Source organism: Hibiscus syriacus, unplaced genomic scaffold (assembly GCF_006381635.1).
Source record: "Hibiscus syriacus cultivar Baekdansim isolate YM2019G1 unplaced genomic scaffold, ASM638163v2 tig00016849_pilon, whole genome shotgun sequence".
NCBI classification, from domain to species: domain Eukaryota; kingdom Viridiplantae; phylum Streptophyta; class Magnoliopsida; order Malvales; family Malvaceae; genus Hibiscus; species Hibiscus syriacus.
In genome coordinates this window covers 17,533-33,887 of record NW_024062393.1, presented here as the reverse complement: position 1 = coordinate 33,887, position 16,355 = coordinate 17,533, and positions in this window count along the sequence as shown.

The window sequence follows — 16,355 nt, the reverse complement described above, 5'->3', positions numbered from 1 at the left end:
TAATTTCCTCGTTACAATGGCGAAAAGACCAATCATCATCTGGAGTGACGTATTATGAAAATGAAATAAAAAATCACCCTCGACCCCGTATTCAGAAAACAACGAAACATGAATTAAACGACCTCAATAATCAAGAGATTATTGATATTTCTTAAGATTTTGAGTTCGAGCACGACTTCTGCAGGACTATATGAAGTTCATTGTTAAATGATTGAAAAATTTTCTAATTAGATGCTACTTTATATTCATCACGGTAAAAGGTTAAATATAAATAACAAAATCAATAGAAAATTTCTCATTCTTATCTACAAGAAAGAAAGCAACTCAAACAACCATTTTTATCTTGAGAAACAAAGAACTTCTACATTTTAATAAAAATCTATGAGAGTGCTGCCTGTTTTTCCCTATCTCTATCATGCTATTATTATGTAACACCTCTTTCTCGTACCTTTAACCAAATACGAATCAGAGATGTCACATAATATTTATAAAACCATAATTATTTAAAAATCGGTAAAACTTTGTTTCTTTAAAATTAATCAACTAAAACTTAATTAATAAAAAATTGTTTATTCGCTTAAAATTAAAAAGTAATATTTTAACATTCAAATCAAATCCGATTTTAGACAGCAACTTAACAGTTCAATACTGTTTCATATGTTTCGCTCAAAAACTGCCTAAGTAAAAATTTATTTTTATGCTAGAAAATATAAATTTATCGAATTTATGAAAATAAAATCCATATTTATAACTATATATTACTTACTAAATATGACACATATAAACTATTACAAACCATTTAAACTTTATAGACATAGCAGAGCATTTCCAATTCATTTTAAATTTAGCCATATTATATTACTACGAACATTTATTACACGTATACATATTACATGCCAACTAGAAAATCAAAATAATAGTAAAATGTTATTACTGATACTGGTAAATAGTATTCGATGATTGATGCCAAACTAAGCTCTTTACTCCACTAACTTTCTTTTACCTACTTGTGAAAATCATCTCACGCTAAATATACACTTGATGAGATATTTTATAACTTTTAAAATAAATAAAATTTACTTTCAAACCATTTTCCTCGTACTGTAACATGGAAATCAATAAATCAGATTTACAACATCTTATATCAAAACAGAGTATTTGATGAAAGATTTACTTTTAACGAATCAATTAAACATGTACTTTTTATTTTCATTGAATTCATATGCCCAATGTATAATATATGAAAATGCAAGTTACGTGAGTCTCGCCAAGTTACGCGAGTCTCGCCGAGTGTGCGTAATATGCACTCGAAAGTGTCTCATAGATAAATTGCACTAAAATTGCATCGTAGATATACTATAAAACACAATACAACTGTACCAATAATCAAGAATACATTGCACCATATATTATTTTTGTGCAAACACCATGTATTATTTTGTGCCACATAATATCTCCTGGAAGTACGTTATATACCATGTACTATTTTGTGCTACGTACTAATATTGTAATCAGTAATTATTTCACCTCTTGGCGTGCCGATTGTACCTACGACTTTCAATATGCATACAATGGAATTTTCTTATAAATTTGGCTATTCATTTATCAAAAGTATCTACATATACGAACATATCAAAATATCATATACAAATGCATTGAGCAGTTCATACCCAAAATCATTCATATACCATTTAATAAAATATCATATAAAAATGTATTGACAATTCATACCCAAAATTATCTGAATACCATTTTGTAAAACAATATGAAAATAAATCGAATTTTGATTTAAATATTTTTCTTTCCAAATCATTCGAATCATCGCAAGTGTTCCTCATATATATATATATATATATATATATATAATAAGTAAGAATGCACTCACTTGGTATACTTAGCTTGCAAACTTTATTTAACGATATAAGCCTCATTTTTTGTACTTTTTCCTCGGCTTTTAGCTTGTTTTGTTCTCGATTTCGATCACAAGCTTCATTTACAAAACATATACATTTTAATGCATAAATTAGTATCTTACTAACATAGATGTACATTAGCATATAAATTCTAAAAATCCTTCCGATATTCATTCTATACTAATTTCACTTCATAACATTAATGTCAACCTTAACACTTCAAAATACAACTTCAATTCTGTCAATCTTCAATTCAATAAATAAATCACACAATCATTTCCAATTTCACAAATTAATCAGTGAAATGAATTCTTTTAGAATTCATCTCAATATTTCAACATTATTTAAAATAGTCACTTGCCATTAAAATTTAAATTCGAGCACATAATATCATATTTGAGCATTTCAACAATGCATTCAAGCTTAGTATCAAATTTTGAACAATTTCCATAATATACGAATAGGTCCTTAAATTTGTGCAAGCTTTCAAATTGGTCCAAACAACATTCTAAAGCATGTAGAATCATTCACACATCATTTTTAGCCTTGGGGAAATTTTTCCATAATTTTCTCCTAATGACGAAATATGAAAGGTTAGGGTTTACATGATTTCCTACTTCATTCAAGCATGAATTCAACCTCTAAACATCATTTCCATGCATCTCCAATCATTCCCATCTCAGAACCCATCCAAATTCAATTTATATAAAAACCCAAGTTTTGGTCGAACCTCCATATATTCATTTCTAATGATTTCCAATCATCATACAAACATGAACATGATTCTACAACATCAACAACATCAAAATATAATTTCAAATAGTGAAAACCTAATACGGCCTCCATCTACCCAATTCATGAACTTATGATTTTAAGCATGAAAAACATGAATAATTGATACTAAATTATAGAGAATTTAGTTGCTTTATCTATATAGTACCATACTAGGGCATGCACAAATTTTGTCATATATGATTTTGTTAATGTCCATTGATCATACCCTAATTTGTAAGATAGGCGTCCAATAAGCAAGGGCTACCGAAAGGTACAACAAAAGCAAAGTTAAAAAGATTCCGATATGACTTATGAGATCCAACCGATGTGACATATTTTATTTAATTTATCTTAGTGATTAAAAGAATTATTATTGTTCTTAAAGATTATATGTTCGAGCATATATGACTGTAATAGGGTGATAGATCATTCATTGTCATATAATTAAGAGTATTTAGAATATATATTATTTTATAATCATTTTGACTTAATAAAAAATTACGTAGAGAGAGAGAAAAAATCAGTTTTTATTATCATTCCAATCATTTTTTTTCTTTTTCTAATGGTTGAAGCAGTTTTGAATGGTTCAAAGTTTATCTAGTTGTACACATCGGACCAGACTAATAGTCAATTTCTTGTTCAGTCGGGTGGTCCAATGCCATTTTTTTTTTGGATAAATCAATGCCATTTTTTATGGTTTGCTAAAGGGCCTTTCAAATTAGGTCGATCCTTAATTCAAGAACATCTCAAAAAACCATACATGCATAACAAGTAAAATGGATGGCATAAAGATGTATACATAATTTTATGTTAAGAGATGTGAATTTAAAAGAATAAAGTTATAAATTTTAAGAGTATGAAATTCGATCATCGATAAAAATATAAAAAAATACTTAAGTTATATAACGATTTAAAATTTTTGAAGATATGATTAGGGATCGATATAGGGGACGGGTGGGGCAATCTTCTCTCCATAAAAGTTTCAAATTATCATTTATTTTAATTTTTTGTATTTTTTATTGATAATCTTTTATGCCTTGAAAAATTTTATAAATCTCACTCCCTCCCAAAATTTTAGAAGTCAACCCCTAACAAAGGTGTATCCATAAATATTTTTTTAGGGTGGACACATATATTAACCACATAAAATTTTTAAATGGGGTGAGTATAAATAAAATTCAAGGTAGGCACCGACATTAACATAAGTAACTAATAGAAGAAAATTTAGATTTCAGAATAGACACCGTCAGTAAAATAAGTAACTAATAGAAAAAAATCAGATTTTAGGATCCCACCAAAGTATGGTTTCACTGCTGATCCCTAACATAAATTTTATTTCCGTCCCTAAGTACGACTTCTTGCGGAAGACGGCTATCAGATAGAGCAAAATCGCAACTGATAATTTGAGAAAATAAAAATGAAGATAAAAAGAGACACAAAATTTACGTGGAAAACCCCTAAATAAAATAAGGTAAAAACCACGGGCAACGGTAGAAGAATTTCTCTATGAGAAAATAGGAATTACAACTTCTCTCGATTTACCAAGGAGAAAACAATGATAATTCTCTCTTGATAAAAAGAAGAAAACAACTCTCAAGAAACCCTCTAAATTCTCTCTAGTATTGGAAGAAAGCTAAAATGTTTTGGGATGGTTTTGAAGCTAAATGAGTTAGGGTATTTATAGTTGAAACTTAAGGACTAATTTGTAAATACCCTAAATTAAAATGACTAAATTTGGTAATTTACCCTTTACCAAAATTCAACAAAATCATCTACTTTTTGACAATTTCTATTCGGTGGATTTTGCTTTCAATTTTCGGTGCATACCCTTTGAATTTTCAACAATCTCCCACTTGAAGATTTGATTGGAATAATCATATTTTCACACCATTCTTTCTACCTTGTACCTTCATGTTGCTTACGTCTCTGACAGGCCACAAGAGGATCGACACCAGGTAAATTTATCAACATTGATCGCCTTTGTCATGAAATCTGCTATGTTGTCTTTGGTATGGATCTTCTGCATATCTACCGTCTCTTCTTCAACCTTTTCACGAATGAAATGGTACTGAACTCGTATGTACTTTGTCCTTGAATGAAATGTTGGATTCCTTGCTAGATGCAAGGCACTTTTACTGTCACAAAACAGAGAGACATACTCTTGATTGTGCCCAAGCTCTTCCAATAACATCTTCAACCAAATTGCTTCTTTACTGGCTTGTGTAGCTGCTACATATTCTGCCTCTGTTGTGGACGTAGCCACAACTGACTGCAATTTTGAAACCCAGCTTACAGCTCCACCAGCAACTTTAAACACATGTCCTGTAATAGATTTGCTTTTATCCAAATCCCATGCATAGTCAGAATCTACATACCCATTGATTAATAAGTTTGATCCTCTGTAACATAATGCAACATTTGAGGTCCCTTTGATATATCTCAGGATCCTCTTCACAATATTCCAATGTTCTTTGTCTGGATTCGCCATGTACCAACTAACCACTCCCACTGCTTGTGTAATGTCTGTCTTGTGCATATCATAGCGAACATTAAACTTCCCACTGCTAATGCATACGGTACTCGAGACATCTCCATCCTCTCTTCTTCACTGCTAGGACTCATACTGGAGGATAATTTGAAGTTAATAGGAAGAGGGGTAGAAATTGACTTACAATCTTGCATGTTGAATCTTGACAAGATCTTCTTCAATTAATTCTTTTGTGAAAGCCAAATCTTCCTATTACTTCTGTCTCGGTGAATTTGCATCCCTAGAATCTTGTTTGCTGATCCCAAGTCCTTTATTTCAATTCCCTAGCCAGTTGTGCCTTCAATTCTTCAATATGATCTTTGTTGGGTCCTGCAACCAACATGTCATCTACATACAACAACAATATAACAAAATCATTATCACCAAACCTCTTGAAATAAGCACAAGGGTTTGCGTTAAGTCTGTTGTATCCAAGACACATAATGAAGGAATCAAATCTCTTATACCAACACCTCAGCGCCTGCTTTAGACCGTACAGAGATTTGTTCAACCTGAAAACCAAGTTCTTCTTTTCTTTTTCTTCAAAACCTTCAGACTGGAGCATGTAAATCTCTTCTTCAAAATTTCCATGAAGAAAAGTTATTTTAACATCTAGCTGCTCTAGATGTAATTTCAATTTAGCACACATTGCCAAAACTACTCGAACTGTTGTTAGTTAAACCACAGGAGAAAATATTTCATTGAAATCAATACCTTCTTTTTGACCATATCATTTGACCACTAGTCTTGCACGATACCTCTCAACTTGATCATCACCATTTCGCTTGATTTTGAAGACCCATTTGTTACCAATTGGCTTCCTTGTGGTAGTGGTACAAGGTCCCACGTATTATTTTTATGAAGGGCTTCAATTTCTTCTTGCATCGCCATCATCCATAGTAAAGCATCTGAGCTGTTTATTACCTCCTCGTATGTTGATGGCTCACCGTCCTCTGTTAAAAGGCAGTATGCAATATTTCCTTCTATAACATAATCTGAGAGCCAATTGGGATGTCTTCTCACACGATCTGATTGACGAGTTGTTGTAGCTTCAGAACTCTCTAGTTCTTGATCATCATGTTCTGGTTATGCTTCAGAAGAATCTTCTTCTTCAACCTCCTTTTCCATATGTATCTGTGTAGTCTCTGAATTTTTAGTGCTATCATGATCTTCTTTTCTCTGTAGTTTATCTTCTACAAAGATAACACCCCTGCTGATGATCACTTTGCGGGCAGTGGAATCCCACAAGCAATACCCCTTGACTCCATCAACATACCCCAAGAATTTGTATTTCCTGGATTTTGGATCCAACTTTGAGATTTCTTGGGAGTTATACATCACGTACACAATACTTCCAAATACATGGAGGTTTGAATAATCAGTTGGTTTACCAGTCCACATCTCTATTGGTGTTTTCAGCTCTATTGCAGTTGATGGAGCTCGATTCACCAAATAACAGGCGGTATTGACTGCTTCTGCCCAGAATGATTTTTCTAGGCATGCATCCCTCAACATTGCTCTTGTTCTTTCTAACAAGGTTATGTTCATCCGCTCTTCCACTTCATTTTGTTGAGGAGTGTTCACCACTGTGAACTGTCTTTTGATGTCTTCTTTCCTGTAAAAGTAATCAAATTCTTTGCTTATGTATTCTCCTCCATTATTTGTTCTGAAACACTTGATCTTATTTCCATAATCAAGTTCCACCCGCGCTTTGAAGTTTTTGAAAGTGGAAAACACATCTGACTTCTTCTTAATAGGGTACACCCAACATCTCCTGGAGTAGTCATCAATAAATGAGACAAAGTATTTTGCTTCGCCTAGGGATGTAACTGGTGCTTGCCATACGTCAGAGTGAACCAATTCTAGAACACTTTTGCCTCTAGAATTTGATGTGTTGAATTTCAACCGGTGTTGCTTACTTGTTATGCAATGCTCACACAAAGGAAGTGATACCTTTGTTAAGCCTGGAAGTAGCACCTTTGTTAAGCCTGGAAGTAGCTTTTGCTCCACAAGGACTTTCATTCATTGTTCTGACATGTGTCCAAGTTTCTGATGCCATAGCATTGCCGAATCTGAACTACATGAGGCAACAGAGGCTTCTGCTTCTACCAAAGTCTCTCCCTTCAGCATGTACAAGTTTGCAGCTATCTTTTCACCTTTCAGCACCACAAGCGCTCCACGGAACACCTTCATGATTCTTTTTCGTGTTTCAATCTTGCTTGCATTATTATCTAACAATCCGTAGGATAATAAATTTTTCTTCAGGCCTTTCATGTGCCGCACATCTCGAACAACTTTAATTGTTCCATCATACATCTTCAATTTGATGGTTCCCACGCCAATGATCTCTAAGGTATGATCATTGCAACTATACACAGATCCTCCTGAGACAGGTTCATAATGATAGAGCCATTCTCTTCTTGAGGTCATGTGATATGTTGCTCCCGAATCAATGAGCCATATGTTTGAATATCTCTTTCTACCTTCCACGGTGGTTGACTCTTCACATCATAGAGCATCTCCATCATCTGAAGTATTTGCAGTATTGCCATGTGGATTGGAGTTTTTATTTAGACTCCAACAATCTTTCTTCAAGTGACCCTTCTTTCCACAGTTGTAGCACTTTAAATTCTTCTTGCTTCTCGACTTCGATCTACCATGTTTGTGACTGCTGCTTTGGCTACGTTCTGTTGATCTCCCTCTCATCGTTGTCAACGCTTTTGCTTGTTGCAGATTTACTTGTCTGTCTTCCTTGTTCTTGCGCCGATTTTCTTCTTGTAGAATATAAGCTGCAACGTCATCGAATACTAGACTGGTGACATTATTGTTTGTCAAGTTGATGATGAGTTGATCATACGAATCCGGTAGACTTTGAAGTAGAAGTTCAACACGTTCTTGTTCTCCTATTGTACATCTTAAAGATGTAAGCTGAGAAAATAAAGTGTTCAGCGTGTTTAAGTGCACCGTAACTGAAGTATATTCCGACATCCGGAGAGTGTACAATTTCCTCTTAAGGAAAATTTTATTGTGCAACGATGTGGCGTCGTACAATTTGGTGAGATGATCTCATATCTCCTTAGCTGTCTTCTTCTCCTCGATGCTTGACAATACTTCATCTGCTAATGCTAGATGAAAGTTTTCCATTGTATTCTCGTCCATTTCGATCCATTTGTTGTCATATGTGAAATCTATTGGCCTTTCACTGATAGCTGCTATACAACCGTCTTTCCTCAGGATGACTTTCATCTTCAATTTCCACAATGAGAAATTTCTCCCATTGAATTTTTCAATATCAAATTTCGTTGCCATAGCTTCTTTTACGGATAGCTCCCACTATTTCACTATCGTGAATAGTTCTCTAGATCCTTCAAAGAATGGGTAATAACTTCTTACTTTCTTATGTTGGAGGATCCACCTTTTAGTGGCAACCACAAAGACAATAAGTAGATATTACACACTCTAATTTGGCTCGGATACCAATTGTTACGAAAGACGACTATCGTATAGAGCAAAATCGCAACTGATAATTTGAGAAAATAAAAATGAAGATAAAAAGAGACACAAAATTTACGTGGAAAACCCCTAAATAAAATAAGGTAAAAACCACGGGCAACGGTAGAAGAATTTCACTATGAGAAAATAGGAATTACAACTTCTCTCGATCTTCCAAGGAGAAAACAATAATAATTCTCTCTTGATAAAAATGAGAAAACAACCCTCAAGAAACTCTCTAAATTCTCTCTAGTATTGGAAGAAAGCTAGAATGCTTTGGGATGGTTTTGAAGCTAAATGAGTTAGGGTATTTATAGTTGAAACTTAAGGACGAATTTATAAATACCCTAAATTACAATGACTAAATTTGGTAATTTACCTTTTACCAAAATTCAACAAAATCATCTACTTTTTGATAATTTCTATTCGGTGGATTTTGCTTTCAATTTTCGGTGCCTACCCTTTGAATTTTCAACACGACCGCATCCCAACACCTCTAGATCTTTCCTTGGATGGTTGTATTCATTTGCGTGCCATGCAAAGGAAAGGAGTGGCTGAACCATGAGTGTGTGTGCATGCACTTGCAAGATGCAACCGAAATCCAAGGTGGTGCCCTTGATGCTAGGGCAATCTACATATGCAAAGGGTAGGGCCAACGTACGTATGTTCTGACCGGCTGAACCACCCAAAAATAGAACCTAGAGCTCCAACGTGAATGACTCAAAAACATGGCAAATCTCTCTCTCTCTCTCTCTCTCTCTCTCTCTCTCTCTCTCTCTCTCTCTATCTCTCAACACACACACACATAATATCAATTTCTGGGTGGGCCAAGGGTCTTAATTTGATATCATTTGGTTCAACAGTGGGTGTTGCGTCGTTTTAGCGGCGAAGGTGAAAGAAAATCAGGTACTGAAATTTATGTTCAATCGAAATCCGAGTCTTTTATTTTTCGGTTAACTACTTTCAATATCACTCATCTTTAAGTTTGAGTTTAAAAATATCAATGACTTTTCAATTTTGTTAATTTTATCACTGACATTTATGTTTTCCTACAATTATATCACCCCGCCGTTAGTGGCTTAAGGCATGATGGCATAGCATCTCAGCGTCGTGATATTGCTGATGTGACTCCCTCACCAAAATAATATCGTTTTGATGCAATTATTTTGATGTTAAAAAAATCCAAAACGACGTCATTTTGTTAAAATCATTTGATGAAAACTTGATTTTCACGAGATTCATTCTCATATCTTTTAGGAATACATACAAAACACCAAATCACCAAACGAACTTAATAATATGATATATTCTTAACAAAACTAATATATATGTAAAATTGTAGGTGTATACTTCTTCTCTACTCTCTTCTTCACCAACGTTTTCAACAATGGCATCCGTCCATCTCTATGAATCCAATAAAATGACTAATTCCACAGCAAATGAAAGCAGGCCGCTTTAAGATAAAATGAAAATTTGCATCGATCATGGTTCTACAAAGTCATATCCATTCCCTTTTTACTACTTCTGACTAAATTTGTAACACTCCAATTTAGGGGCTAAATTTTAGAATTATAAAGTGATGAATTTAATTGGTATTTTTGGATGAAATTGTAAAATCGTAAAGTTAGCATACCATTTTAAGAAGTGCAGGAAGTTCAGTGACTAAACCTATGATTTAACTATTTTTTTTATATATGATGAAATATAACTCTTCCCACGTGCGCAGGTTCTCATATTTTTTAGTTTTATCTTCTCCAACAACCCTCTTTTCAACTCCGATCTACTCGCCGTCCGACCTCCGATCGACGAACCGAAACCACCATCGTGTTCGTTGTCAACCGTGGAACAAAACCCCTCAAACTTTTCGTCGTGAATCGTCGCTGTTCGTTGTTAATTTCAGTCGGAAGTATCGTCGGTAATAACTTGATTTCAGTTGGGTTTTTTCGATTCACGACGATCCGACAATCCGTTTTCGACACCTCTCGAACCATCGTGTTCCTTGCATCGTTCCGAGTTCACTGGTGTTCTCCGTTTCTCTGTCGTCGCCGGCGCGTGGAGGGGTGAGACCATCAAAGTTTTTGATGTTTTGGAATCGAGCTCTCCGCCGTTCAAAATTGTGAACCGAGCTTTGTAAGTGTCTCAATATCGCTTAAAATACTTTTTGGGAATTTTTTCAGGAATTTTTCGATACCGTAGCACTGTTCACGCGCTGCACGCGCCACCTCCAATAGTGGGCATTGTCTGGTGTTAATTTTGTAATTAATTTCTGTTTGGGTGCTATTTGTGTAAAATTTGGGTGTTAGTTTCATAAATATTTATTGAAGGTGGATAATTTTGTAATTAATTTCTGTTAGGGTGATATTTGTGTAAAATGATTGACTGTTGACCGTTGACTGTTGACCGGCGTAGACCACAGTTTACCAGAACTTTGATCGGGCATTAAACGACCTTTGACTTTGACCGAGTATACCTATCCTGACATTTTTCGACGTTTTGAATCCGATTCCGTAGACCGTTTTTCGAAATTCGGACCCGAAGGACTCAAAATTTCCAGTCAAACCCGTTGATTTTGATTTTGACCGAAAATTCCAAATTTTCGAAAAGTCATATTTTATGTTTTCAACGTCGTGAATATGAATCCGAAGTCTGTTTCATCAAATTCGAACCTGGTAAGCTATTTTTCACTGATTTATCATCTGATTCGATCCGTTTTTCATAATTAAGCTCTGTTTTGATGTAATTTATGTTGATATGGATCCGAGGAAATATTGGAAGATGATTTCAAGATCGAGGACGTTCGAATGGAATTTATTGGTCGATCAGTATCGTATGAAAATCGAGGTAATACTTTACTACCTCTTTATGCTTATTGGAATATGTTGATATTGATAAATGCATGAATAAGATAATGTTGGTCACTTTTCTGGAGTTGATTAATTTCTACACTCGATCTGAATACGGTAAAAAGGTTCAGTAACTGATTATGGTTCAGATGACTTTTATAAGAAATTAGGGAATTGTTAGAATTAAAATTACAAGTTCTGTGTTTAGTGATAAAGGAATCAATTTAGATCTGTATCATATAATTTATTTCATCAAAGGTATTTGGATGAGAAATTATGAAAATATTCTGATATAGTAAAATTACGAAAATACCCTTATGTTGTAGGATGACAAGAATTGTCCCTGAAAGTTGGTTAATAACTCTGAAAAGGCATATTGATCTGATAAATTTACATATGTGCATAAAAAATGCTAGTTTTGCTTGAAAAATTTGGTTAATCGGTTTTTAACCCCAAAAAGGTTTGTGCAAGATACTAGAAGTCTGTTAAGGAATCATTTCAAAATAAGAGAATGTTTGGGAAAGCAATTGACCATAGGGTCTCTAAATTATAATTATTTTTGTTAAGAGTTAATACCGAAATTATCTGGTTAAGAAATTACGAAAATGCCCTTGAGAGGTAAAATAGTCCGAGTGGACCCTGAATGAGAAAGTACTTTGAGGATTCATACTTAACTCAATTTAAGTACGTATTTGATTGTTAAGATCCTGACTTAGTACAGAAAAATTCCTGATATTCCGTTTGTAAAATCTGAGAAGGTACTTGACCCGAAAATATCCGAATTATGAGTAAATACATGAAGAACAATTTATCGGGGTGTTCTTTTGTCAGAATTATTCGAATGGACTGAAATAAATGATAAGTTTGAATTTAATAATAAGATCGGACGGAAGGAATTATTGGATTACAATGGATCTATAAAATGACCAAAATACCCCTGTAATGGAAATGATCAAGAATATCACCAAACTCAGGAATGAATGGATATCCTCGAGCTCTGAATTGAATGGAATAAAATTGAACACCAAAATGACCAAAATACCCTTATGGCCTATACTAAGTAAATGTCTTGGATTAATTAAGGAATCCAAATAAGCATATGTGTTGGACTACCTTTAGAAGTTATGGAATAACTTAAGTGAGCCGATCAACTGTAATGATATGTCAGTACCTGATCAACATAGGTATCAGTTGAATATGTGTTCGTCTTCTCAAGTGTGGTTCGATGATAATTTTGAAAGTACTCAGCTCAACTCTAGATCGCATTCGGTAATAAGAAATGGATATTCGTTAGACAAATCAACCATGAAGACCAAATTGAATTGAACGGAAGTACAATATGTATCTGAAATTCAAAAACGTTTGGATTACCCTGGAGAACTCAGAAGTAACTGGAATGGACTTGACTACTAAATGAATTAAGTAACCTCAAGGACTAAGGATTAAATAAGTGATTTGAATGAGTCTGGAAACGTTAATGAACATACATGATGTAATGTTCTTATGGATCATGAACTACAAATCAAGCACGTCAGCATTTCATGATATAGTGAAAGTGTGAAAATGAAATAAAGACATTGGAAGATCTATTCAGTGATGATTCCGAAGATGATCTATGGATAAGAATTTTTGGTATTAAAGTGTAAATACCCTGGAAGGACAACGAATTGACCAATCGATAAGTATTAGTTATGGGAACTATTCATCTAGGAGTTGTTCGATAATCCGATCAATCGACATAGATTGTAAATGTCCTGAACCTTCAATTCTTCCTTATCAGCTCAAGTCTCATTTTGAATAACTGATGATTCCGTCAGTTATTGAACTTTTCCAATAGTGATTCTAAATTCCGATATTCTATCGACATACTGAAGATCTGTGTTTCTCTGCTTGATAAGATTATCCAGTACCTCTGAATAATATCTGGAAACTCTAGTGTGTTCCCTACTTATATGAATATTTTATCTGATTTCTGATTTGAATTCTGTTTTGACATGTGATCTGAATTCTGTTTTGACATGTGATCTGAAATCTGTTCTGATTCCTAACCTGGATTTTGTTCTGATATCTGATCTGAATTATGTTTTGATTTCTGATATCTCCGTTTACCGACGGATAAATGTTTTATCTGGGGGTTTATTGTTGGAGGAAGATTATCTGCAGACTCCTCGGCTTTGTGCTAAGGGTCTAAATGGCATGTGCGATTGGGTTTATGGTTCTGGGGAACCTACACATTTATGATGTGAATGGATTGGGGTATATATATATATATATATATGTTTTAAAAGATTGGTATATTTTTACTAGTTTTACGTGAACACACTAGAAAACTTATTCTGATTTCCTGAACCTAGACATCAGAAATATTTCCATCTGAAAGGAATAATATCTGTTACTACCTGCAATATCAATGAACCTCACCTCAGCCTAAAAATCTATAGATATCTAACCAATAAGGAAATGTATATTTATATGTATCTGCACGTTCTTTAGCATCATTTGGTAGTTCTGCATTACTGAGCTTTCTGAAGCTCACTATATTACTTAACATTGCAGGTTAAAAGAATTGTACCAGTGCAACTATCGTCATCAGTAAGAGAGTTCTTCCGGTGCTATTTGCAGAGTACGGTACATGTGAATAGGGGGCATGTAATTGTATTTTGTTTTATATGTGAGTCTGAAAATCTGTTTTAATTCTACATATCGATTAATGATTTTTTTTTGAGCTTACATGTTTTGATAAAAAGTTTTAAATTTTTCGCTATTTTTACAGTGGGTCGCTCCGGTGGTTTTGTTGTGACACTCCAGATCGGATCGGGTTACCCACATCGGTCTAGGGGTTACAAAATTAATTGTTTTCAAAGGTCCGAAGCCGTTTCTGCACTCGGAATGCTTTGATTGCTAACTCCTAACTTTCTCTGTTGCATGATCGACTTTGTAGTCTTCATTTTATCTTTCCCATTTATGGATTGTGGGTAGCAATAAGGTAAACATGCATCAAAGGGAAAGGAAAATGGAAAGGATATGAAAGTTGATGTCAACTGCACCTTTGGTTCGTCATTGAAGTCTCAATATAACCAAGCATCTTTGGTTAGCTCTTGAAGGGATACCCAAGCTTCTTAACAGGTGGCATAACATTCGATAAAACCGGACGCTCACGCATCCTCTTGGCATCATCTTCTCTCCCATTACCAAGGGGAAAGCAGCATAATCATGGATGCCTACCCGGCCCAAAGCATTTCCAACTTCGGATTGCCTGGCGCTTTCAAGTAAAATGACAAAAGTCCTTGTTTTTACATCACTCTTTATACGCAATTGTTCAACTCCATGACTCATCCCATCTTCCAATTATTTGCGTTAAATGATTCGATTGATCCAAGTACAAACATAAAACAAGTCTTTAGCTATAATGGTTAAATCCCATTTCACCATAAAACTGATCTGATAAATCAAGACAGATCGACGGATGCCATTGTTGAAAATGCTGGAGAAGAAGAGAGTGGACAAGAAGTATACACCTGCAATTACTTTTCATGAGATTCAAACTCTGGAAAGATCGGAATAATCACGTCTTCAACGGAACTAATTCTGATCCGGCTACAGCCATCCATGTCGGGATATCATGGAGTAAGTTTTACCACGAGAGCCCTATTCATTTGAAGAATTCTGCTTGCCTTCAACCAATTTCCGTTAAATGGTCTCCTCCTGTTGATGGCTGGATATATGTTAACACTGATGGCGCACTATCTCTCTCTTCCAAGAAAAGTTCAGCTGGGGGCCTTCTCCGTTCCTCAACAGGTGAATGTCTTATCGCTTTTCATAGGTTTCTTGGTCACACTTCCGCTCCCCAGGCCCTTATCCAATTATTTGAAGAAAAAAAAATTGTAAGGGGACTCTCGACCCTATTTCTTTCAAGATAAGCAATAGAAGCAAAAGGTTTTCAAGGTTTCCCTTTTTCATCTATATCTTTTTAGTTTTTTTTTACTTATTTTTCTAAACAAAATAAGAAAAGGAAGGTCTCGATCTAGCTTACCCTGCTGTGTTTGGGTCTTCGCCGGAGTAGGGAGGTCGTTCTCGTTAGGTAACCAGAGTTTAGGGCTCTGTTTCTCCATCTTTTGGAGTCAGGAATAGAGGTTTAGGGGTCATTTGCTTAGACCTTTAGAATTGTTCGAGTTTAGTTTAGTTCAGGGTAATGTTGCATGGTTCGTCGGTATGGTCTGCCCACCATGATGTGGTGGCCGATGAGATAAGAAAGCCGTAAAGTTTAGCCGTTGGAGCAGTGGCGTTGGGAGGTAGCCGTTGGAGACCACGGCTGCTTGAGATGAATGTTGAAAAGCAAGAGAGAGGGGAATAAAGGAGCAAGGCGACTGGGAGTCTTAGTTTAGGTTTAGGGCGAGATTTTTTTTTTGGTTACATTAAAGTTTAGGTCAGGGGTGGTTACTTCAATCCAGGGCCAGAGCATACTTAAGACTCAATTGAGATTTACGTAGGATTTTACAGATTGCACACCAAGAGTGACGGTGGTAAAATTCAAACTTGACCTTATAAGTTCAAATTTCTGAATCCCTACCACTTGTGCCAACACTCATTGGCTTAGGGTGATATTATCTTAAAATTAGGTTTTACGTATTAAATTTAGGGTTAATTTCCTTAATATCCTTACATTTTCAGCTTGTATTTCTATCTTGGTCACCTGTAATGACTGTTGATTTTGTTTCAATCTTGTTGGCCTTATTTTACAATTTTTTGTATTTTATATGTTAACTTGTAAACTAAGAAAACTATCCTCCAGCCCTTATAATTTTA